The 24,890-nt window shown below is 35.8% G+C and overlaps 1 pseudogene; it reads right to left on the bottom strand.

The window, feature by feature from the left end:
- Positions 1–2,318: 2,318 nt before the first annotated feature.
- Positions 2,319–24,890, bottom strand: part of LOC109271046 (transcription initiation factor TFIID subunit 10-like) — a 33,025-nt pseudogene continuing 10,453 nt past the window's right edge.

The raw sequence follows: 24,890 nt of genomic DNA, 5'->3' as shown, positions 1-24,890 counted from the left end.
GGATTTTATGGGATACATCTGAGAAGATTTTTATTTATTTATGTATTTATTTACTTTATTATTTTTTGTTTGTTTGTTTTTAGTGACAACATGAAATTAAGAACATATGATTGTATTTGGTCATGAACTTTCATCATCAGACTGAATGCCAAATGAATTCTAGTTGTTTCCTAAATTAAAACTTGTAGTCAAAAGACAGAGTTATGCTACATTAGAGAAAATAAAAAAAAATAATTGGTCTCAGTATCTGAAGGCAAGGCCATGGTTTGTGGAAGGAAATGGATCTCTGGAGAACCCTTAGGACAGTAGAGTAAGGAGTTTGGATCATTAACCATTTGTAGTTAATAGAATATGGTTACAGTCACTGTATTTCAGTGCTGTCTGCAGTGACCAAGTCATGTTGGAATTAACAGGATATAGATTATGTGGTGGCTAATATTGATGTTGCTTGGAGAGGAGGATTGGGCTGCATTTATATGATTACAATATAGTTAGTTCAGTTCTCTGCACTATTCTGTGTCTTGACAACTAAATTCACGTGTGTGAGTCCAAACTGCATAGGAGACTTGTGTATGTGAGAAAGAAGGGTGTACACATACTAAGATACTGAAAAATCGGTGATGGGGTGTCCTAGAAAGTGCTCAGTCTTTAGTCAGAGATCTGGTGTCTCATCACTGCCATTAGTTAAGTGTGAGATCTGTGCTGAGTAAAGCATTCTTCAAGCTTTACTTCCCTGATTGATAAAATGCAAGCAATAAATTCTAACTACATAGCTGCTATGAGAATTAGACGTGATGCAATTCATCAGAGTGCTTTGTAAGAGGTAAAAATTCTACATAAGGTTGACACTTGAACGCAGGTTTGAACAGCCAGGTCCACTTATACACAGATTTTTTTCGACAAATACAGTATAGTACTATAAATATATTTTTATCTTCCTTTAATTTTCTTTTTTTTAAGTTTATTTATTTATTTTTGAAAGAGGAAGAGTAAGGGAGGAGAGGCAGAGTGAAAGAGGAAGAGAGAGGATCCCAAGTAGGCTCCCCACTGTCAGTGCAGAGTCCAGTGTGGGACTCGAACTCAAAAACTGTGAGAGCATGACCTGAGCTAAAATCAAGTCTTAATTGACTGAACCACCTAGGTGCCCCATCTTCCTTATGATTTTCTTAATAACATTTTATTTTCTCTAACTTATTTTATTGTAAGAATACAGTATATAATACATATAACACATAAAATATATGTTAATCAAATGTTTATGTTATCAGTAAGGCTTCTGGTCAATAGTAGGCTATTAGCAGTTAAGTTTTGGGGGAGTCAAAAGTTATATGTGGATTTTTGACTGCATAGGGGTGTTGGTGCTCCTAAGCCCTGTGTTGTTCAAGGGTCACTGCACAGTTGTAACTTATTATAATTATTTTTATTCATATTACTTTTATTCTATATGTGCTCTAAATCTCAGCTAGAATCAATAAATAACTGGTAATAGTCATAGGTATAAAAGTATATATTATATCACTGATCTCATACTAATTTTTCCTTCAGGAGGAAAAAAAGACCTCCCCCCCCCAAAAAAAAAGTAAAACACAAATAATCGAGGGAAGAAAATTAAAAATTAGTTTGAAGATTGGAGACCAGTTTTATGTAGCAGAAGATATTGAAAAACAGCAAGAAATAACATCACCCTATTTGTAAAAACTTGGTTTTCATTATTCAGATGTGTGTGTGATCACCACGCCCACTGAAGAGAAATAATGTTTTACAGACTTTTATGAATTAAAGGGAATATTCTAGAGAGTGAACTGGGCTAAGGGTTTGAAGAACCAAATTCTTGGCTTATTTTCTGGGTTAATTTGAATAATAATCTCATAGTGCCCAAATCTCTAATAACACAAATGAGAAAATCAGCCATGCTAAGTGATCTCAAAAAATTGTTCAGACTTCGAAATTCCAGACCGGACACCAAGTCGCTGCTTCTAAACTAATGCAGGCTTCGTATCAATGATACATTTATTATTCCATTTTATTAATAAGATGGCATCATACATTTCTATAGCTCAAAGTGTACTTTGATCTCCATACTTTTGATTCATGAAAAACTCCCTGAGTTGTCTTCAATTTCTTTCATCAATGTTTTATAATTTTCAGATTACAGCTCTTTCACCTCCTTGGTTAAGTTTATTCTAGGTATTTTATTCTTTTTGGTGCAATTTTAAACAGGATTGGGTTTTTATTTTTTCCGTGTCACAATAAATTTTTTATGGAAACAGGCTGGTGTGGGGACAAGGGGACAAACAAGTGCCTTCAGGTCCAGTGGCTCAGGTGAAATAGTGAGGCCTCTTCACATCGATGCCATACTCCGCTGACTGTAGGGGTCAAGTCCTCTGTGGTTAGCGTGCTGCTTGCAGTCCTTGCTGTTGCTTCCAGAACTGCTGGAAGCTGTGCCCTTCATTTTTCAGTGCTGTAGGGCATCACTGGAAATATCTGAGATGGATTTCTGGGCAGCTGCAGCTAGGGAGATGAGCCGAATTATGCCTGGGTCCAAGGTCTCAGAGCCAGCACCATGCAGGTAGTAACTAGGCACCGCATCTGGGATCATGGGCGTGTAATCCTCTAGCTGCATCAAGAAATCGACCACAGGCTTCTGTACATCACTGCCTTCACCTTTCCATGGGTCTTGCTCCACAGCACGTAAACCCCAATAGACCCAGCCCCCTTGACCTCGGTGCCTCGCAGACAGTGGAGGCACCCAGCACCACCCCAGTCAAGTGCCCACTGCCACAGCTCCAGCCCCAGGTACCCCCTCCCCGCCCCTCCGCCCCCCCCCCCCCCCCCCCCCCCCCCGCGACCGGCCCTGTGGAGCTGGCCTTGTTTTCCCCAGTGGTGCTCATGGGGCAAGACTAAGAGTACTGCTGAGGCCCAGGCAGCGGCAGAGCTCAGCACAGACGTGTGATTGTTGTCTTAATTTCTCTTTCTGCTACTTTCTTGTTGAGAGTTTGTTGTTGTTGTTGTTTTTGTTGTTGTTTTAAATCATGAATGGATCTGATATTTTGTCAAATGCTTTTTCTATATCTATTGAGATAGTTACATGGTTTTTATCTTTTGTTAATGTGATGTATCACATTGATTTATTTGCAACCATTGGACCACTCTTACATCGCTGGAATAAATTTTACTTACCTGTTAGAATGGCTAGTATCAAAATGACAAGAAATAATAAATGTTGGCAAGGTTGTGGGGAAAGGGGAACACACTCATGGTTGGTGGGAATGTAAATTGGTGCAGCCACTACGGAAAACAGTATGGATGTTTTTCAAAAATTAGAAATAAAACTACCATATCATCCAGCAATTCTACTTCTGGGTATTTATCCAAAGAAAAATAAAATACTAACTTGAAAAGATATATGGACCCCCATGTTTATTGCAACATTACTTATAATAGCCAATGTATGAAGTAACCTAAGTGTCCACTGATGGATGAATGGTATATATAAACAATGGAATATTATTCAACCATAAAAAAGGATGAAATCTTGCCATTTACTACAACATGGATGGACCTCAAGGGAATTATGCTAAGTGAAGTAAGTCAGACAAAAAAAGACAAATACCATATAGTCTCTCTTATATGTGGAAGCTAAAGATAAATTAATTAAACAAAAAAAGCAAGGTCAAAGTCACACAGAACAGGTTGATAGTTGCCAGTGTTGGAGCATAGGAGAAATGGGTGATCTGTTTTTGTTTGTTTGTATTTCAGAAATAAATTAAAAACCAAGCCAAACAATGTTAGTTGGCAATAGTGTAGGTATAACATCGGAATGAGAATCAGAAACTTGCTGAATTTTGGAATAAGGTAAAATAAAGGATCTTGCATACACTTAATAAATTACCAAGCTAAGGTTCAAATTCAGGTCTGTCTATAAAAGTCAAAACCTTTGTCATTATTCTAATCTCTTTTTCATCAAGAAGAAAATGTTGAAGCAAAGGGTCATGAGGATCAAAGTTAAGGCACTCTGTTTAATCTAAGCAAGTAGCCAAGGATAATAATCAAGAGTAATCTACCATTTAGATTAAAGACAGTAAATCTAGAAAGTGGATCCATAGTCCAGGAAACATGCAGCCAATGTTTTCGGGACAGATATTTGGGTACAAGAAATTATAAATGCAGATTATAGAACTTGATTCTGAAGACAGCTTCTATCCCATCCAAAGGAAGATGTTTCAGTGAGCATTTTTTACTGAATAAATTTAAGATTGCCAATAGATGGTATATTGATACATAGATACATAGATATATAAATAGAGAAATAGGATATATGTAGCTTAAAAGATTAGAATTTAGATAGTGGGTGGTAAAAGTGAAGAACAGAAATGAAGACATAACCTAAGAAAATGAAGCTCCTACTTAATGAAAATTTAATGGGTCCTGGAGACAGATGGACTGGGTTCACATCCAGTCTATATTATTACCTATGTAATCATAGGCAAGTTTTATAACCTCTGGAGCCTCTTTGTACTTTTCTATAAAACAGAGACCATGAAATTTATCATGTGTGGTTGTTGTGAATATTAGAAAGAATATATCCAAAATGCCTAGCTGTGCCTCCATAAAGTAGTTACCCAATGAATGGCAATAGAACTTGTCTTTATTATTAATACTGTCAGCTTCACATAAAGTTGCATGTCCTTGAGAAGCGGGGGGGGGGGGGGGGGGGGGGCAGAATGATAGATTCTGATGGCTAAATAACACATTCCTATGCACCAGAGAACTGAAAAGACAAGGGAGAAGAAAATGGATGTATCAGAATAGGCAGGTTCCATTTCAAAGCACTCAAGGAATCAGCAGTTAAAAACTTAAAAAAAAAAAAAAAAGGTCTTATCCATTTGTGTTGAAAAAAGAGACTAAGTTGGAAAGTGACATTTGTAACATTAAAGAACCTGCTCAGTTCAACTTTGCTATTTTTACTATTTAGAGTCTGGAACACAGAGAAAAAAAGGTCTTTGAAATTTAGTTCCATGTTTCCAATTAGTAAATGGCTTCTTAATTATTATGATTCTAATTTAGGAAGATGAAAATAATGGTTCATAGATATTTTTATCCTTTCTAATAATAAAGAATAACTGGTAAGTTTGTAGTTAAAATAAACCATAGACGGATAAATGAAAAGCTGAGAATGTAAATAATCTAAAGAAAATTACATTGTTTGCTAAAAAGATCATTTTGGCATAAAAATCTGAGTCTAAGCCATATCTGATGGTAAGTATTTTGAAAGAGAAATAAAAAAGACACAGCATAAGAATTATGTGATGTGTCAACCAATGACTAATGGAGTCAAAGATGAGATTTCTCTACTAATAAAGAGAAAAACAGGAGTTTTGCAGGTTAAAAAAATAAGGTAAACAACTTATATATCTATTTGTTCTAAGTGCACTTATAAAAGACAATAAAATAGGTAGACAGAATATAATAACAATGTTGACATTATGCTCTCAATTTAGTAGAAAATAGCCTATATATAGCCTCCCTAATATCATGACACATGTGACTTATGTATACGTGGCAGTCTTCCCTTAATGTTATGGCTATGTGTGTATAGACACCATTTCAGAATTCAACTCAGAAATCTCATTATGCTCTATTTAATTGGGTGTGTTTTTAAGTAAGTTGAAATCCATAATAGGAGACATAATACATTTCTACCTTGTAACAGATTTATCCCATCTTGAATAATAATTGCCTATTCCACAAGAGTAACCATCTGAGCACCTTAATATGGATGACTGGTAAAGAATAAAGAACACCAGGAAGTCAAATATCCTCAAATGAGAATATATATATATATATATATATATATATATATATATATATATATCATAAATGGTATAGAGTTGTGACAGCCTGTGAAGGATTAAAGATTTTGCTTAAACAGATGTGACCTGGAATCTATTGTAATTACTGTGGGTCTATGGTTAATTCCAGAGAAAGCAAATAGGAAATAAGAGTAAAAGATTTTATTTTCTCAATTAGGCAAGGATCAAGCTGAGGGAGATCAATGAAATTGTGATCAGTAACACCTAGCTTATCATTACTGAAAAAATAAAAGTCACTTGGAAAAAGACTAGGAGAGCAGAAGGTAGGCAAAGAATCTTGCTGGAAATTTATGGACAAATTGCTTGAGCCAGATATGTCATGAGTCATAGGCTCACTATTTCACTGTTTGTAGACACATCAAAACATAGAATGCCTTAGCCTACAGTTACACTAAACCTAATTTGAATAGTGGAGAACCTCCAGAGTTGAAACTTTTTAAATTATTTAATTGCGTATACTTTTTTACTAGGATTATTATTACTGAATAAATATGCTTTTGAAAAATGTGTTTAATTTTTCTTTCTGAATAACTATGCTTAAAGGGAAGCTGTTTCTGTAAACCACAATGCATACTGCCCCCAATCCACCACCTGATAATTAACCTGAATTTACTCATCCTAATTTGCAGAAATGTGGAAAAAAGTAGCTTCCTTTTTATAAATCTGTAGATTATGATAAAATTAATGATAACACAATCAACTAGTCATTCATTAACTCTAATTTTAATTTAATGAAGCAAATCTAATCTGAGTCTTTTTTTGCATTTTACCCTTTATCAATAATAATCTGAAACTATGGAATGCCATTAGAGAAAGCATTAGTAAGTTGAGATCTGTGCCCTCTCTTCCAAATAGTCAACAAGATCCACAAAGTCTATGTTTTGCTTTTGATCTTAAAAAAATGAAATTCAAACTAAAGTTTCAATTTAATGAGGTGAATAAATTCAGAAAAAGCAAAAGTACAAAGAAATAGAACATAGGATAAATTAGTTCAGACACTGAGATTAATGATTTTCTTTCATAGCTAAATTATAAAAACTATTTATGAAATTATAAATAAAGATGCTTTTCTTTTGGTTATACAGGAAAATAAAATATATTCATCTAATTTTGATATTTAAGTAAAGTTAAAATTTAGATTTTTCCAACTATAGTGTTTTGATCTTTTATTAAACTTAGATTTAAAATTCAAAGAAACGCATTCTCATTTTATAGCATTATCCTCCACTTTGTACTTAAATATCTATCATTTAATAGGTTATACTGGGTAAATATAATGCACTAATGAATAAATCAAGCTGTGTGGGATCAAATTAAGTTGCTTTAGAAAATAAGCTGTTATGTGTTTGAATTCTGGTTTTTGACACTTAATGTCATTTTGACTTTGAAAAGTTACTTTAAAAGTCCCTGATCCTTATTTTTTTCATCTCTAAAATGAAGTTATTAGAAGTAAGTTTATTGTGAATACTAGATATGCTCTATTTGCAATATTTACCATTGAATATGGCTCATGGTGGGAACCAGTCTTTAAAGTGTTGGGGCACCTGGGTGGCTCAGTTGGTTGAGAGCCTGACTCTTGGTTTAAGCTCAAGTCATGATCTCACAGTTTCCTGAGTTTCAGCCCCCGCGTTAGGCTCTGCACAGACAGTGCTGCGCCTACTTGGCATCCTTTCTCTCTCCCTCTCTCTGCCCCTCCCCCACTCGCTCTGTCTCTCTCAAAATAAGTAAACAAAAAATTAAAAAATAAAAATAAAATGAATATTACTCCTCTTTCTCCCTCCCCTTTTGTTTCTTCTGATCCCCCCTTCATCTTCTTTTTTGTATCATTATTATCACCAATTGTTTTAGCATGAATTTCATTTAAACAAATGAAAACACCATCATTCCCATGTTTGAACTACATCATTTTACATCTGGGTAGACTAAAGGGCTAAATGTGATGAATGAGCTGTACTGATTCCAGATCAGAGCCTCTAGCGACCTTATTACTTTAGGGTAGAGTATAGAAAATGCTTTCAGAAAGAAAGATGATCAAATTGACATAGCCAAAATAATCTTTTGTTCAACTTGTCAATCAATTTCATAGCCACAAATGATATATAATAATGAAGACTCTATTCACCATGGATTCTTTATGGTCTCTAGTTCAAGCTCTTGCTATTATTGAAAGTTTTATTCCTTACATTCATTTTTAAAATTTGACTTCATATTTGGATATTATACAGTGATGTTCACAAATGAGAATAAAGTACATGAAGACTTAGGGTCTTTGGGGAAAACTATCAATTTAAGTATATGGTCCATGGTGGTAGAGGTCAATCTGGACAGATAAGTCATTTGTTCCATCCAATGTTAATTTGGGCTGTATGCCTGAAGACAAGGTGTTGCCTAATGGAAATCATCAATTCTGATTTAATTCTGGATCTCATTCTAAATTATATTGTGAGCTTTCAGGTGGCATTTAACTTCTAGGACTAATGAACTTCCTCTGTGAAATCTTTAAGATACTTTTTTTTTTTTTTTAATTCTAAGGTAGCTACAAGGATTTTAACCTGGGAAATAATGATTTTTGGAGAACTAATAACTGTAAAATGAAGAATTACAGTCTTTGCTTTTCAGGTTATAAAGGGGTCACTTCTGAAGCTGGACCAATGAATTAGCAAGTATCTATATCTACTACTCTATTTGATCTCTATGACTATATCCCCTCCCTCCCCCCACATTATGCATCTGTGTGTTCAATTTGAGTTTCGTTACACAAATGCAACTTTAGTTATCAGAACATAAAATAATGTGGTAGACTAAGCCAATAATGAAAGGCCAAATTTTCTGCAGCATTGTCCCATTTTTTGATTACCTTGATTGCAGGGTTTTCAGCCGAAAAGTGGCAAGATCTAAGTTATATTGTGAACTGATCACTATTTTTATTGTGTCAGTGCAGAGAAACTAGTTAGGAGGCTACTATAATAATCTAGGCAAGAGATGGTTGTAACTTGGACTGATATTATACTTTTGGAAAGAATTATCAGTGGTAAGATTGTGGATAATTTTGAAGAGATAGCAAACCAAATATTTTTGGAGTATGAGAGGAAGAAAGTCACCAAGGATGATTCTTCAAAGTTTTGTTTCTGTTTTCTGAGCAACTTCATAATAAAGAAAACTGTGGAGGGGAGTAGTTAATGGTGAGTGGGGGCAGAAATACTATTAGTCATGTCATTGGGTTCTCCAGATGCATACAGGTACAAAAAGCTTATTAGAGATGAACAGGTATATATATATATTTTTTACATTTTTTAATGTTTATTTATTTTTGAGAAACAGAGAGAAAGAGCATGAGTGGGGGAGGGGCAGAGAAAGAGGGAGACACAGAATCTGAAGCAGTCTCCAGGCTCTAAGCTGTCAGCACAGAGCCCAACACAGGGCTTAAACCCACGAACCATGTGATCATGACCTGAGACGAACTCGAACGCTCAACCAACTGAGCCACCCAGGTGCCCCAGAGATGAAATTGTGTAAACAGAAGGTGGACCAATAAGGCTGATGAGAGAAAAAAATTTAATTGCAATGCAGGGCTGTCAACACCATGAGTAATTTGATGGAGTCCTCTGCAATGAGCATTGCCTATTAGTGTGTACTACAGAAGCTGAAATGGCTGGGCTTATCTATCCTGACCCTCTGTCACTGGATGTGGCTTCCCCCAAACAAGGTAGCTGTCTGCAGGTGAGGCAGACTTTAAAGATCTGGAAATTGGAGGCTGTCTGCTGACCTCACAAACTGCAGCTGGGCAGCAAACCTGGCTTGGAAAGATCTGGCATTTTTTATTGACTTTTCCATATTCATTAAGAGAGCTGCTGCTCAAGGATGCAAATGGACCTTTCTTTCTGAGGAGAACCATACAAAATAGACATTAATTGGACAAGTTACAGCTGGTCTCAGGGCTAAAAATGATGCTTACTGTCTCCCTCTTTCACTATCGATTTCTAATTTCCCAACAATCTGAGCTACTATCTCTGTGGCCTTAGTATCTTGCATGGCGAAGTTACCTAGACCCTGCTTTCAAAGGAGTCTGAGCCCGGATCCTCTGCTCTTCTCAGAAAATGGCTGTTGTTATATATTTATAGTTATAATTGGTCAAAAGTGTAGTAAGAAGCATCCAAATGGAACAACCAAGTTTAACGTGCATTTTTTTCTGTGTCTCGTGTAACAGCAGCGCTACATTCTCATAATTGTCGGGGTCCATTACCATTGCCTGGGGAGTAATTCCTCTTCTTGTGTAGAGGTCCTGGAAACAAAAGGCACCCTATATGCTCAGGAATCATCTGATTTTATTTTATTTTATTTTATTTATTTATTTATTTATTTATTTATTTATTTATTTATTTATTTTAAGTTTATTTATTTTGAGAGAGAGAGAGAACACAAGCTGAGGAGGGGCAGAGAGAGAGGAGAGAGAGAATCCCAAGCATGGTCTGCATTGTCAATATAGTCAGAGGCAGGACTTGAACTCACAAACCATGACATCTTGACCTGAGCTGATATCAAGAGTTGGATGCTTAACTAACTGAGCCACCTGGACGCCCCTGACTTTTGTAATTATAGTTACATAAGATACTTTTATGTATCCTATGTGAAAGTAATTTCCTTCTAAAGATCAGGATTTCTGATCCTACAGGGTCCAGAGTTGTGGAGACAGAAAGCATCAAATCCCTCTTAGGTCATCAGGAATGATAATGAGACCATTCAGCTTCCTCACTTGGTTTCTAAATGTGAGTGTATTTTTTCTACTGGGTAACATTTTTTTTTGTATTGAATATATAGTCAGAGTCCTGAAGGATAGTATCTTATCCTTTCAGAGTATCACCCTAAAGGGGAAAATCAGCTGTGCTTTCAGCAGGCTGTCCCAACAATCTATCAGGTGATGAATGCAATATGAAAAATGGATCTCCCAATCATAATCCCAAACCACACCTTCTTTGCTGAAAGTGAGTGCCCTAGTCTCCTGTGATGTGATGTGGGATCCCATTCCAGTGCATCAAGTAGTGGGTAAGCCTTCAGAAATTGGAGGTCAAAGTCCAGGGGGTAGAAAAAACAAATCCATTACCCAGAATAAGTGTGTGTGTGTGTGTGTGTGTGTGTGTGTGTGTGTGTGGTGTTTTTTGGTTTTTTTGTTTTTTGTAATTCTGTTCTTTCCAAGGAAGGGCCCTAGAGAAATCAGCTTTACACTTGGTCTAGTCAAGAAATGATATCACATGGAGGCACCTGGGTGGCTCAGTCGGCTAAGTGTCTGACTTTGGCTCAGGTCATAATCTCATGGCTCATGGGTTCGAGCCCCACCTTGGGCTCTGTGCTGACAGCTCAGAACCTGGAGCCTGCTTCAGATTCTGTGTCTCCCTCTCTCTCTGCCCCTCCTCCGCTCACACTCTCTCTCTCAAAGTTAAAAATATTTAAAAAAAAGAAAAGGAAAAATAAAAAGATATGATATCATATGAAGACTTCACAAGGCTCTCTGTTGCTGGCATTTCAGACATTAGGCAATAATGATGATTAGATTAGTCTTGGGAAGTAGAGTCCCTGATATTGGGTTTATGTGTAGCCTCCATTCCTATAACTAGGTCTTTTTAGTTCATATGTGCGCATCAAGGCAGAACTATGTTGGCTAAAGACAGACAATGACTGACATCAACTGGCTGAGATAATTTGTCTACTTAGTTGTCAGTGCTTTTTGTACTTGGATGCTCTCTAGTGGATATTAACATGTTACAGACAGATGTCCAAATGTAGACACTGATTAATTAAAGATTTATGCCGGAAACCATAGGATGGCTAATAAAAATAATTGAGTCCTTATGTTATAATGTACAATTATCGGAAGAACACTGAACTAAGAGTCACAAACACAAGGTCTCATCTTGAATATGACATTAGTAGGACCCAGACCTTGACCAATTGTAACTGCATTTGTGAAAATAGGAATATTACTTGCTCTGAATGCCTCAATGTGTTATTGTGGTAAATAGTAAATTCTGGTGAAATTTAAGTACTGTTTAATATGGAATAAGAATAGTTATAAGCAGAAGTCCAGCCAATGAGGTTTTTAGAACTCTTATTCATAAGAATATAGAGAGAGATTCTTCCTTGTGGAAACTTGATTTCATTCCATCTCTCCTATAAGTCTACCTTTGTCTAACTGTTTCCTTAGAGTAATAGTCTTTAATAGTTGTGACCGCATAAATGCCTTTCAAGTTATAGTACAGGGTGGTCTTACTAAATTGTTTTACCTCAACACTTAGTGGTTTTACCTTGGTACTTAGAGGTCACTTGTTTTGTGTGTTTCTTTATCACCTATTCTCTGATACTAAAGTGAAGGGCACACATTTTAGTTTTTGTGGTTGTTGTTATATCAGTATTTCACTTCTATAGTGTAAATTCTCTGAATTAGATAGTGTAAATTATCAAGCTACCTCCTCCAGACCTGCAAAAATATGGTTAAACAGTATGAAATTTTATTTCTTCTTTATGTAACCACCCAGAAGTGACTGGTTGAGGGCCAAGGGAGAAGTTCTGCCATATTTTTCATCCAATGACACCTAAACTTCCCCTGGTCATCACCATTTTCTAGTCACTATAAAGGAACAGAAAGTACAGAACAATGGTTTGGGCTTTAAAGAGTGATTTATAACCCACTGAATCTAATAAAAGTGTAATTTTGGCTTATCACATCTGATCTCGGTAATTGGAACTAAGAGCCCCTTAGAGAGAGCTGGCCAGTTATCATCAGCCAAGGTGGAAAAAGTATGTCTGTCACAAAGTAATCTTGAGCCTAGATCAAGGCGAATCTAATATAATAAATTATAAACAGGTTGGTAATGAAATAGGAAGCAGCAGCATGAGCTGATAGCTGAGTCATATAATTAGAAATTCTTGAAATAAAAATCTATTAATTCTTATTATTGAGGTCTTGAGAACCTGCAAAATTTCTACAACCAGCTAACAGACTTAAACCATGCCTTAAGTTCTGTTCTTCCATTTTTATGAAAATACATTAAAACTTATCTAACATCTGCTTACTCCTTTTCTTCCCTCTACTGGGATCAAGAAAGTTCTTACGCCATATCATGTGCTGAACCTTTGCAAAAAACTCAAGTCAACTAATTTTTGAAGCCAAAATGACATTTAATTCAAGATGAAAACTATCATATCCATTGTGTTGGCCAAACTAACTTTCAAGGAGAACTAAAACTATGGAGATTCTGTCAGTGCAGTGACCCAAATTACTTTTTGCCACTCATTGCCTCATCATTGCAATTTAATTGATTTAACAAGGTCATAACTGGGCATATAGGCAAAGCTATAGAATTTCTTCCCAATATACAAGTTGATGTCAACTTCCAACCAACATGTTTTTATTACCAGAATTGTTTGTTATGCTATGATTATTTTTCAATATGTCATAAATTACTTACAGCTATGCTCATATTGACAAAGTTCTTATCTACTGACACCAATTATTTCCCCTTTAATCTTGTCAGATGGCTGCTGTTCAGTATAAGGTGTCCTTAATTAACAACTAACTGTAATTGAAAGTATAATGAAAATATATTACATTGTCAAGACTCTGTTCATCTTGATGTTATACAAGGACAATAGGACTGTTTCTATGAGAATGCAATGCTCAAATATTTAGCCCTCAAAATTTTCTCAGTGCATTTCAAGGATTAGCATTTTGAAATCATTGTTTTAAAATTGCAATAAGTACTAACTCCACTAAAAATAAAGCTGTTTTTTTTTATACGACAACAGCTGTTTATGAAATAGTAGCTGTTTATTTTTTGTGTGGAAGTAAAATGGAAAAATTAGGAAATAATTTATTCTTAGTAAGAATCAAAGCTTGAAGCTATCTCTTATTTATTTAGGCCAATTATCCAATTATATTCTTGATATTAGGTCAAATTAAGCCATAAAAATTAATAGTAGTGCAATTCATCAAAAACACATTAATATTTTTACTTAGACTACATCTTTGAGTATATTCATTCTGTCTTGGCAGTGTATTGAGGTTTTCTATTGACACAGGATTTGAAGTATTTGCTTCTTTGTTATCTGCTTTGAAGAAAGAAATGAAATGTAAAAATCTAAATAAGAAACGTTTTCAAAGAGTATTGAAAGAAAATTAGATCAGAACTTCTTCTTTTGATTTTTTAAAAATTGGCCTTCCTTGGGGCGCCTGGGTGGCTCAGTCGGTTAAGCATCTGACTTCGGCTCAGGTCATGATCTCACAGTCTGTGGGTTCAAGCCCCTGGTCAGTCTTTGTGCTGACAGCTGAGAGCCTGGAGCCTGCTTTGGATTCTGTGTCTCCCCCTTTCTCTCTGCCCCCCCCCCCCCCCGCTCGCTCTGTCTCTGTTTCTCTCTCTCTCAAAAATAAATAAACATTAAAAAAAAAAACAACACCACTTAAAATTGGCCTTCCTCTATATTATGTAATTTCTCATCTAATATCCTCTTACATTTTAGCATTTTACTATATACTTACTAAGTACCTGGGGGCTTATAATATATTTTGCACACAAATATGCACTAATTTTTTTGTGAATAAACGATATGGTGATCTGACACATGTTTCAGAGACACTCTGTGAAGTAACAAAGGAAGACGCATAATTACTTGATCAGAAATAAAATTAAGGGTCTCTGACTAATGATGAAATCACAACCATTAAGACAATTAAATATTACAAAGTCAGTGTAATTTTATTTTTTCTCTACAGTGTCAATACCCTACATCCAGTGACTACCAGAAACATAACATTTGGCTGAACTATTTGTGTTTATTACTCATCTCAACAGAGGAAAGAAAAAAAAAAAAAAGACCAGGGCTATATTGTGATTTATTATAAAACAGATATATTTGGTCTTCATATCCCATTCCTGCACAGAGTTCCTAAAACCTTTGGAATTTCTTAAGTGAAAAGAATGATAAAGGTGTCTTGATATTTGTAACAAACCCCTTTCAACCACATCTGAGTTTAATGTTAATGAGGTGACTTTTGGATCTATCTAAGGATGGGGTTGGTTTGCCATGGGAACCAATCTGTGTTTGGAAGGTTGGTAGTTTCAGTGCCATCCTTCTGACCTCCTGGGAGAGAAGATGGATTAGAGGTTGAATGGATCAACAACAGCCAATGATTTAATCAGTCATGGCTATGTAATCAAGCCTTCATAAAACCCCAGAAAGATGGGGTTTGGAAAGCTTGCAGGTTGGTAAAAACACGGAGATTTGAGGATACTAGTGTATTAGGAGAGGTCGTGGAATCTCTGCCCTTTTCACATACCTTACCGTATGCATCTTTCATCTGGCTGTTTCGAAGTAACTCACTTATACGATCAACCTGTAATCTGGTAAGTAAAATGTTTCCCTGCATTCTGTGAGATGCTCTAGCAAATTACTCAAATGTAAGGTGGGAGTCATTGGAGAGTCCAATCTATAGTTAGTTGTTCAGAAGCACAGGTGACAATGTGGACGCACAAATTGGATTCTGAAGCGTGGGGTTGGGGGGTGCAGTCTTGTAGGGCTGAGCCTTTAGCCTGTGAAATCTAATGCTATGTGCCAGGTAGGTTGTGTCAGAGAGTGAAATTGCAGGACATCCAGCTGCTGTTGGAGAACTGCTTGCTGGTATGAGGAAAGAACAAACACGTTGTAAATTGGAGTCAGAAACATTAGACAGCCTGATGGGAATGAGAAGAAGGACTTAGTACCTCTGATTTTCTTTCTCAAACTTTCTTTCTTTTTTGCACAGTACATCAGTTTGAATCCCAAATTTTTTGCAAGAATTACTGAAAAATTACAGGATAGTTTTTTATCCTGGAGTTGCTAAATTTTGAGAATGTGTTTCAGGAATGCTTAGCAGGTATTTAACTTTTTTATGGAGAGATAGCCTACCTGTTACAGAACCTGACAAAGAGGAAAGACAAGGAAACCCTGCATGAATCCAGAAGGTATCTCTTGACCTCCTGCATCTAAATATCCTTGAATGTTTTCAAGCTTGAGGTCCATATAATGAAAGCCAGGAAATTCCCATTATTCCTAAAGTTGGGTTGACTTGGGGTAATTTGCTGCAACTGAAAGATCCCTGTCAAGTTAAAGAGGCTGAAACCAGTGATTAAAGAGGCAAGAGAATGGCAGGGTTTTCCTTTAATAATGCAAATCAAACCTGCACTAAGGGCTCCTTTAGGGGAAGATTTATTTTCTATTCAGATCCTGTAGCACAAAATATAGTACCTCCCAGATATTTTATCCACTGCTGTTCTATTATGTTTTTCTTCAAAGTACTTCTATTCTGATGTCTTGCCATCTGATCCCCACCTCTCATTTGGGTGGGGTAGACCCTACCTCTAATAGATGCCCTGCAGTTTTCCTTTATATCGATAATTTCTCTTTTTTTCTGCCATATTTTTCATAGATGTATTTATTGCTCAAAAACTTCCGGAAGCAGTTAAATGGCTTGAGTTGGTTGCTGACAAGTCAATCCTGTCCTCTCAATTTATTCAGGAGCATTTCTAAAGGCACTGCTCATTTTCAAGTGTTCATAAATTCCAGGCTGCTCATAGGCCATATTGCATAGTTTTGACTAAGCCTATTTATCACCTGATGTGAATGTTCACTTGCTCCCAAACAGATCTTTAGATTGCATGGTTACAAAGAAAAACTAGAGCTAGTCATTATTACAGAGGTAAAAACAGATTTTATTCAGGACTATTGCAATAGGGGAAAAGAGACCTCGTATAGAATTGGGTTCAATCCAAATATAACATGGGCAAGTCAGAATTTATGGCTAAGAAGCAGGGTGGGGTCAGTGGATAGAAAACTACTAAGAGGAAACATTAAGGTTAAGGAGGACATTGGCTAAAGCAATATAACAGGATTCTTACTGAGGACAGGACAGGGTAATCAGGTGTCACCTGGGGGATGGGGAGGATGACTAACCCAATCAGATATTGAGGGTGATCAGATATTGAGCGTGGGAGGTTCTGGTTAAACTGAATTAGTAGGTTTTTTGCTAAAGCTGGATTTTATAAGGAAGTGCACAGATGTGCCTAAGAGAAGGATCCTAAAATTTGGATGAAAAACAAATCTTTGTCAAAAGAGTTAAATGTTCTTGGAACTCTAGACTGCAGAGGAGAGGGGAAATCAGAAATCTTAGAAATGCAAATCAGCTCCTTGAAATGGCATACTCTGTGCATCCTGCCATCTTCTCCCCTGCCCAGTCTATAAAATGCCTGATATTGTTTCTTAACTTTGTAGGTATTTGATCAACATGGTTAATTTTATACATCCAAGCAGCACCTACATGATTTGGAGACTTGATATTCCATGCTTATTTTCTATAAACAGATAAATAGTTTCCTCTTGGACAACATTAGTAATTGTCCTAACGTTCATACAGAATTTTCCAGTTTTCAAGGCATGTTACCATACATTGTCCCATTATTTTTTTTCTTCACGTAAACCTCACCTATACACAGACACAGGGGTGCAGTGAGGGTAATGACTTGTGTGAAGCCTTGGGAAAGTGAGTAGTAGAAAGAAGCAATGCCTGGAAACTGGTATGTCAGGTCAAGTGCTCTTTGCACTTTGCTCTGCTGCTTCTGGATTTTTCAATAGGATGCTGTTTGCTTTTGCATTAAAATAAATGCTTCATCACTTATTTAGGAGTAATACTTAACAGGATTTTGTTTCAAACTTGCGGGGTAAGAGATTCTTTTTAAAAAATTCTTTTAGGCTCCACATAAGAGTGAAACCATATGGTATCTGTCTTTCTCTGTATGGCTTATTTCACTTAGCATCACACTCTCCAGTTCCATCCACGTTGCTACAAAAGGCCATATTTCATTCTTTCTCATTGCCACGTAGTATTCGATTGTGTATATAAACCACAATTTCTTTATCCATTCATCATGGGTATTGAGGAGGGCACCTTTTGGGATGAGCACTGGGTGTTGTATGGAAACCAATTTGACAATAAATTTCATATATTAAAAAAAAGATTAAAAATTCTTTTAAGTTGTATTTTAGAGAGTGAAGGAGTGTGTCTGAGCAGGGCAAGAGGGGTAGAGGGAAAGAGAGAGAGAGAGAGAGAGAGAGAGAATCCTCACCAGGCTCCATGCCCAGTAGCGGAGCCCAACTTGGGGCTTGAGTCCACGACCCTGGGATCATGACCTGAGCCAAACAGGCTCCCCAAAAGATTTTATAATGAATCCTTCTTCTGCACACATTTCTCTTCTTTTCAAATGTAAATCATTTTTAGGGAATCCAAATTTCCAGCTTCTTCGATCATTTCTTTATTTTATGCTAATTATTATATAATGCTAAAAAGGCAATTCATCTCCGAAAAGTACAGATATTTATTATGTTTGAATCTAAACATAGAGACTGCGTTCAGTGGGATTTTCAGCCACTCACCTGTCTATCTTGGCTGACACACTGAAGATTGTTTTTCCCCTTTGGAAATAACAGTTTATGTATCAGTTCCTCTGCAATCTTTGCTTTATGATTCTTAATTCTTTTCATAATATTTTTGTTTTTGTTGCTCAAGAAGAAAGTTGACTCGGTGCTGATAAAGATGGTGTAAAATAGGCAGTCTCAGTGTTTAAGTAGAAACATAGCTTACAGGAAATTTTCTATTGCTGCTATTGCTGCAATCCCTCCTCTCCTTCTGTGAGCCTCTTCCTTGCATAAAATGTTGCACACATACAGATTTGAGCTGCAGGTGACGGGACAAATGATCAATCTCAGTAATCCTGAAGGATAGTAGAATATGCTACCCAAAACAGGACACTTTGGCTTATTATTTTGAGCCATAGGCATTTGAAAAACAGCAAATTCAGGGAAAAGCTTTCTGGACTTCCCATGGCTGCCTAAATAAAGGTCCCACAAAAGGAACTCAGTTGTTATAGAGCCTCTCCACTACAGTTTCATCACTAGGGAAGATTAGTCTTATCACAGGGAAGGAAGCTAGAAGTGTCGACCCCCCATCCAGACACTTTGTCACAGACTCTTATACCTTCCATCTATTCTTCTAAGGGTCTATTTATCTTTTCTAAAAATCATTTGCTCTCCCCAGGAAGCCTACATTTCCTCCCTCTTTTCCTATTAAGATGATATTTAATCCAGAATTGTAAGCCACTTTGGAGAGTTGCTCATTTTTTACTGTCTCCCGTGTGCATAGGAATTCAGAAAAGTATAGGGAAAATTCTTTTTTTTTCTCCTCTACAATACAGATCAGCTCTCTGAAAGTATGTACTTTGAGGATTCTACCCACCCCTGCCAACTTCAATTACTTTAATGCCTTTTCTAAAGAGCTTTTATTATAGGAAAATGTTATAACACTTAAAACCTGTCAGAATGGCTAAAATCAACAACGCAAGAAACACCAGGTGTTGGTGAGGATGTGGAGAAAAAGGAACCCTTATGCACTATTTGGGAATGCAAACTGGTGCAGCTACTGTGGAAAACATTATGGAGGTTTCTCAGAAAGTTAAAAATAGACTACCTTACCATTCAGCAATTGCAGTACTGGGTATTTAACCCAAAGAACACAGAAACACTAATTCATAGAGATACATGCCTTCCTATGTTTACTTCAGCCTTATTTACAATAGCTAAGATATGGAAGCAACCCAAGTGTCCATCACTTGATGAATGGATAAAGAAGATACATATATCACATCTTCACACATATATGTGTGTGTGTATACATATACATACAATGGAATATTATTCAGCCATAATAAATGAATGAAATATTGCCATTTGAAGAGACGTGGATGGAGCTAGAGCATATAATGTTAAGTGAAATAAGCCAGACAGAGAAAGACAAATACCATATGATTTCACTCATATGTGGAAACAAAACAATTGCTCATGGGGGAAAAGTGAGAGACAGAGATAGTCATAGCAAGAAATAGATTCTTAACTATAAAGAACAGTCTGATGGTTACCAGAGAGGAGGTGGGTGAGGGGATGGGTTAAATAGGTGATGCGGATTAAGGAGTGAGCTTGTGATGAGCACCAGGTGATGTTTGGAATTGTTGAATCATTATTTTGTACACCGGAAACTAATATAACACTCTATGTTAACTAACTGGAATTAAAATAAAAGCTTAAAGTAAAAATAAATAAGTAAATAAAATACCTCAGAGAGCTCCAAAAACATTAAAAAATCAGAATATAAAATTGGATGTAAGTTATGATCATAACTTTCCAAATACATATACGGCAGAAAACTGTAATAATTATAGCTCTCTGTTAATGTTAATAATTTTATGTCAGTGTTATGAGTTTAGATTTTTTTATTTGTTTTCTTTTTCTTTTTTTATGATTCTGTCAAATTAGTTGTTCATTAATTAATGATTCTGAGGTATTAAGTCTGGGTGACCCACAGCTTAACATGGTAGAGCCCTTAATATAGACAGTTCATTTTTCAGACTGTTATTTTTTCTTTTGGCAAGTAAATAGCTTTGATCGAGTCACTTAGTTGTATATGTACTATAGCTACTATATATTAACATACTTAAACTATACTTAATTTATATATTAATGTATCTATTATTTATTAAGGTCTCAACAAATTAGATTACACTAATGACTAAGAGATGTCCCCACCCTTTAAAGTGTTTGAAGTTTAGTGAGAAAGAGAAGAAAGCAGACGATTGAAATATAGGACATTAAATGATACAAAAGGCTGAATCTGAAATGTGATAGGAACAGAAAAAAAAAGGGGGGGGCGGGCAGTGCTTTCAACTTACAAATGTCAGAGAAGGATTTGGGTAGAAAATTACTAAGAAGTCAAGGTGCATATCAGTTGTTTGAGATTGGAGAGTGAGGGGTGCTTCAGGCATAGAGAACAGAATAGGTTGGTGAGATCCTGGCATGTTTAGGTGACTAGAAGTGAGTGAGCATATCTGGAGCTAGGATTTCAGGGTGACATGACAGAAGACGAAAACAGGCAACAAAGATGCTTAGACTTCATTTTGATAGCAGTGGTGGGCTCTGTTTTGAGATGCACATCACCAATTAAAGGTTGAAATGTCAATGTCCTGCAAAGTTTGAACATATTTAAGGAATATTATGTTCAAGCTGAATGTTCTCCTATTTCAGGGCAGAGGCCAAACAATGTTAATACCCATTTCAGTGTGACGATGGAATAAAATCTTAAATCATCACAAGTTCCCATGTTACCCCTTCATGGCTTAAAAAATGAAGATGAACTTTAGATTTGGGCACTGTTTTGTTCAGTTGTACTTCTTTGTTCAAATATCAGCATCTCCCGTGAATTGTGTACAGGGGACAAAGTTATTTAATCTTCCAGAGCCTCAGTTTCCTTGTTTTCTAGATGGGAATTAATTCCAACCGGAGGGGAGTTAACAGATTACAGGTGACATCTTATACAAAGTTAAACTGAAAGGGTGCCTAAGAAGAAGAAGACATTCAAAAAGTACTCTTCCTATTCTTACCTCTGAGATTTCTAAGAACACACATGAAAATGACTCCAACAGGTCAAAAGCAAAACATTCTTTTAGATGTAGCCAACTCCACTTGGCAGTTGCTGGGTACTATTTTCTAAACAAGGAGTCTGTCCTCTAGCTCTTAAAAATATGCAAATGATCCCCTTGAAATTCCCTACACTGCATATGAACTCAGCAATGCAACACCTTACTTGGCACACATTTTCTCATGATATGTCTTGTAAACTGCAATATTTTAACTTCTACTTCACCAATTGTTACACTATTACTTTGTATAATATCCTATTAAGTGTCCCTTCTAAAGAGATTATAATCACCAGGCCCTGAATGTTCAACACTGCTGAGCAATTCATCACCCCTACTCCACTTTTCTTCCCACGTCAACATCCACAATAGTCTCTGTGCCTCTATTATTTAGAAAACTATGAAACCCTGTATCAGTACACAAACAGCTGTTTCTCAGGACATTTTTCAGCTTATTCAAGCACTTGCCATAACTGAAATCATGCATAATTACAATTCTAACTGCCTACATATATTTACAAAGACCAATCTTTGCTTTACTTTCTGACAAAGGCCTCAGTTGGTACAACACAGGTCAATAACTTAATTATACCATCGTGAAAATGAAACAGAGAGGCCAAACATTTTTCAGGTTTATTGCCATTGGTCTTACAATGAAGGAAGGGATATTCATATGAATTACAAAGCATGTTTTTATGTCTTTTTTTTTGTATTTGCATTCAATTTCACATACTTCAAATACAATGAGATTGTGTGGAAGTGACTTAAAATGTTTTCCGGTTTATTTTCATCCTAGAATCTCAGTATATAAAAATGGGAAATGTGGGTTAAGACCAAAGTCACAGCACCTTCTTATCTTGAGTACAAATTTTTGGAAGAGTCTTTATTTTTCTTGGAATAAGCTTCAGGAATTTCACCAAATTCTCAATTTAGAAAACATTCAAAATATTTTTGCAGTAGTTATTTTTTACAGGAGTACCTCTGTAATCATGATAACCACTTTTTTTTTTCATTTTGTTTTTTATAACGACTATTTTTAAGACTTCTTGGAGGAAGCAGTTCCATGTATTGTTAGTGAGAGTGAAATCTGGTGTAATATTTTTCTTGAACTCTTTAACATTGTTATTAAAATTTATATAAATGCATATATGCCCTCCTTTTATAATTTCTTATACTTTATCCTAATAAAATTATCAAAGATGTAAATAAAACTTCAGTCAAAATGCTACTCAATGCAACATTCTTATAATAATAAAAAGAAGCAAATTAGTCTTACATCATACAAAAAAAAACACCTCAAAATGAATTAAGGATCTAAATATAAGACTTGAAACCACACAAATCCTAGAAGGAAGCACAGGCAACTAATTTCTCTGACACTGGTTGTAGCAACATTCTTCTAGACATGTCTCCTGAGGCAAGGGAAATAAAAAAAAAAGCAAATAAATCATTGGAACTTTATTAAATTAAAAAGCTTCTGCAAAGCAAAGGTAACAACCAACAAAACTAACAGACAACCTACTGAATGGGAGAAGATATTTGTAAATGACATATCTGATAAAGAGTTAGTGTCCAAGATATATAAAGAACTGATACAACTCAACACCCCAGAAACAAATAATCCAATTGAAAAATGGACAGAAGACACGAGCAGATTTTTCTCCAAAGAAGACATACAGGTGGCCAACAGACACATGAAGAGATGCTCAACATCACTCATCACCAGGGAAATGCAAATCAAAAACACAATGAGATATCCCTTCACACTTGTCAGAATGGCTAAAATCAACAACACAGAAAAGTATTGGCAAGGATGTGGAGAAAAAGAAACCCTTGTGTACTGTTGGTGGGAATCCAAACTTATGCAGCCATTGTGGAAGACAGTGTGGAGGTTCCTTAAAAAATTAAAAATAGAACTACCCTATGATCTAGTACTTCCACTACTGGATATTTACCCAATGAATACAAGAACACTAATTCTGAGGGATATATGCACCCCTACCTTTATTGCAGCATCATTTACAATAGCCTAACTATGGAGCAGCCCACGTGTCCACTGATACATGAACGGATAAAGATTTCTCTGATCCATTTTAAGAGTTGTTCACACTCGATTCCTTTTCTCCCACCTCTCTGGAACTCACTTCCATTTAGATTTCATCCCTATAGCTTTTCTGAACTAACCCTTGTCAAAGTCAGCAATGACATCCAAATCACTAACAGCAGTGGTCATTTCTTCATTCTAATCTAATTTTGACTTGTCGACATTTTTTAATATATTTGATTCTCTCCTCCTTGAAATACCATATTCACTTGAGTTTCAGAAATTAATACCTTGCCTCTAATTAAAGGAGAGTTTTAAGGGTCAGTCATTGGAGCTTTTCTCTCTTCTCTCTACCTTCATACTCTAAACTGGGACTATCTAGCAAAAATGTCAAACCAGCCACAGTTCAGTGTCCTGATCTCCTGGTTCGTAAGTTTGAGCCCCACATCAGGCTCGCTGCTGTCAGTGCAGAGCTCACTTTGAATCATCTGTACCCCCCCTCCGCCCCTCCCCTGCTCACACTCTTTTTCTCAAAAAAAATTGTTTTTTTAATAAAATTGTATAAAAAGTAAAAATAGGCAATTTTAATTTTAAAATATATTTTATTTAAGACAACATATTAAAACATGATTGAAAGTACAATCAATATAAAATCATTAGTGAGGTATCTTAGATTATTATTTCACACAATGTCTTCAAAATCTATGGTATTTTATGCCTACTGTACATCTCAATTCAGATGACTCATGTTTCTAATGTTCAAAAGCCCTTTGTGGCTAAGTCTACCATATTGGTCCATGTGAGTGTAGATAATCTCATTTATGGCTTTAAATACCATCCCTCTGGGCTGAGTGCTGTCAAATTAACATAAATGGAACCACTTCCCTGAAATCTTCTTCCCTTAAAAGCTTATTTGATATCTCTACTTGGTGTCAAATAGTTACATCAATATGTGTGTGTGTGTGTGTGTGCACATACTATATATATATATATATATATATATATATATATATATATATTTATATGTATGAATATATATACATACATATATAAGCATTTAATATAATGATTTAATGATTACCTACTATAAAAGTGTGTGTGTGTGTGTATATATATATATATATATATATACACAGACAGTTAACCTTGTTAGAACTAGAACTACTTCTATAATGTGCATAGAGTCTGATCATTTATGTCCATTACTACGCTCTATTATTTCCCTGCCACTAGGTCCAAGTAGGAGTTGCTATTTTTCATGGTGCTTGCACTGTTCCTTTTCTACAGTGAAGTTTTTTTTCTCTTTCTCCAGAATTCTATAAAAAGTAGAAAATAAAAGACAAATTCATACGGTGGTGTAATTTAATGTTTGCACCTAATTGAATTTACCATTTTCGTTTTCTGCCTGGTCTCTGTAGGCATTTGTGC

The sequence above is a fragment of the Panthera pardus genome, unplaced genomic scaffold (assembly GCF_024362965.1).
Source record: "Panthera pardus isolate Hobbes unplaced genomic scaffold, ASM2436296v1 HiC_scaffold_12, whole genome shotgun sequence".
NCBI classification, from domain to species: domain Eukaryota; kingdom Metazoa; phylum Chordata; class Mammalia; order Carnivora; family Felidae; genus Panthera; species Panthera pardus.
This window is presented reverse-complemented; position numbering and strand designations above follow the sequence as displayed.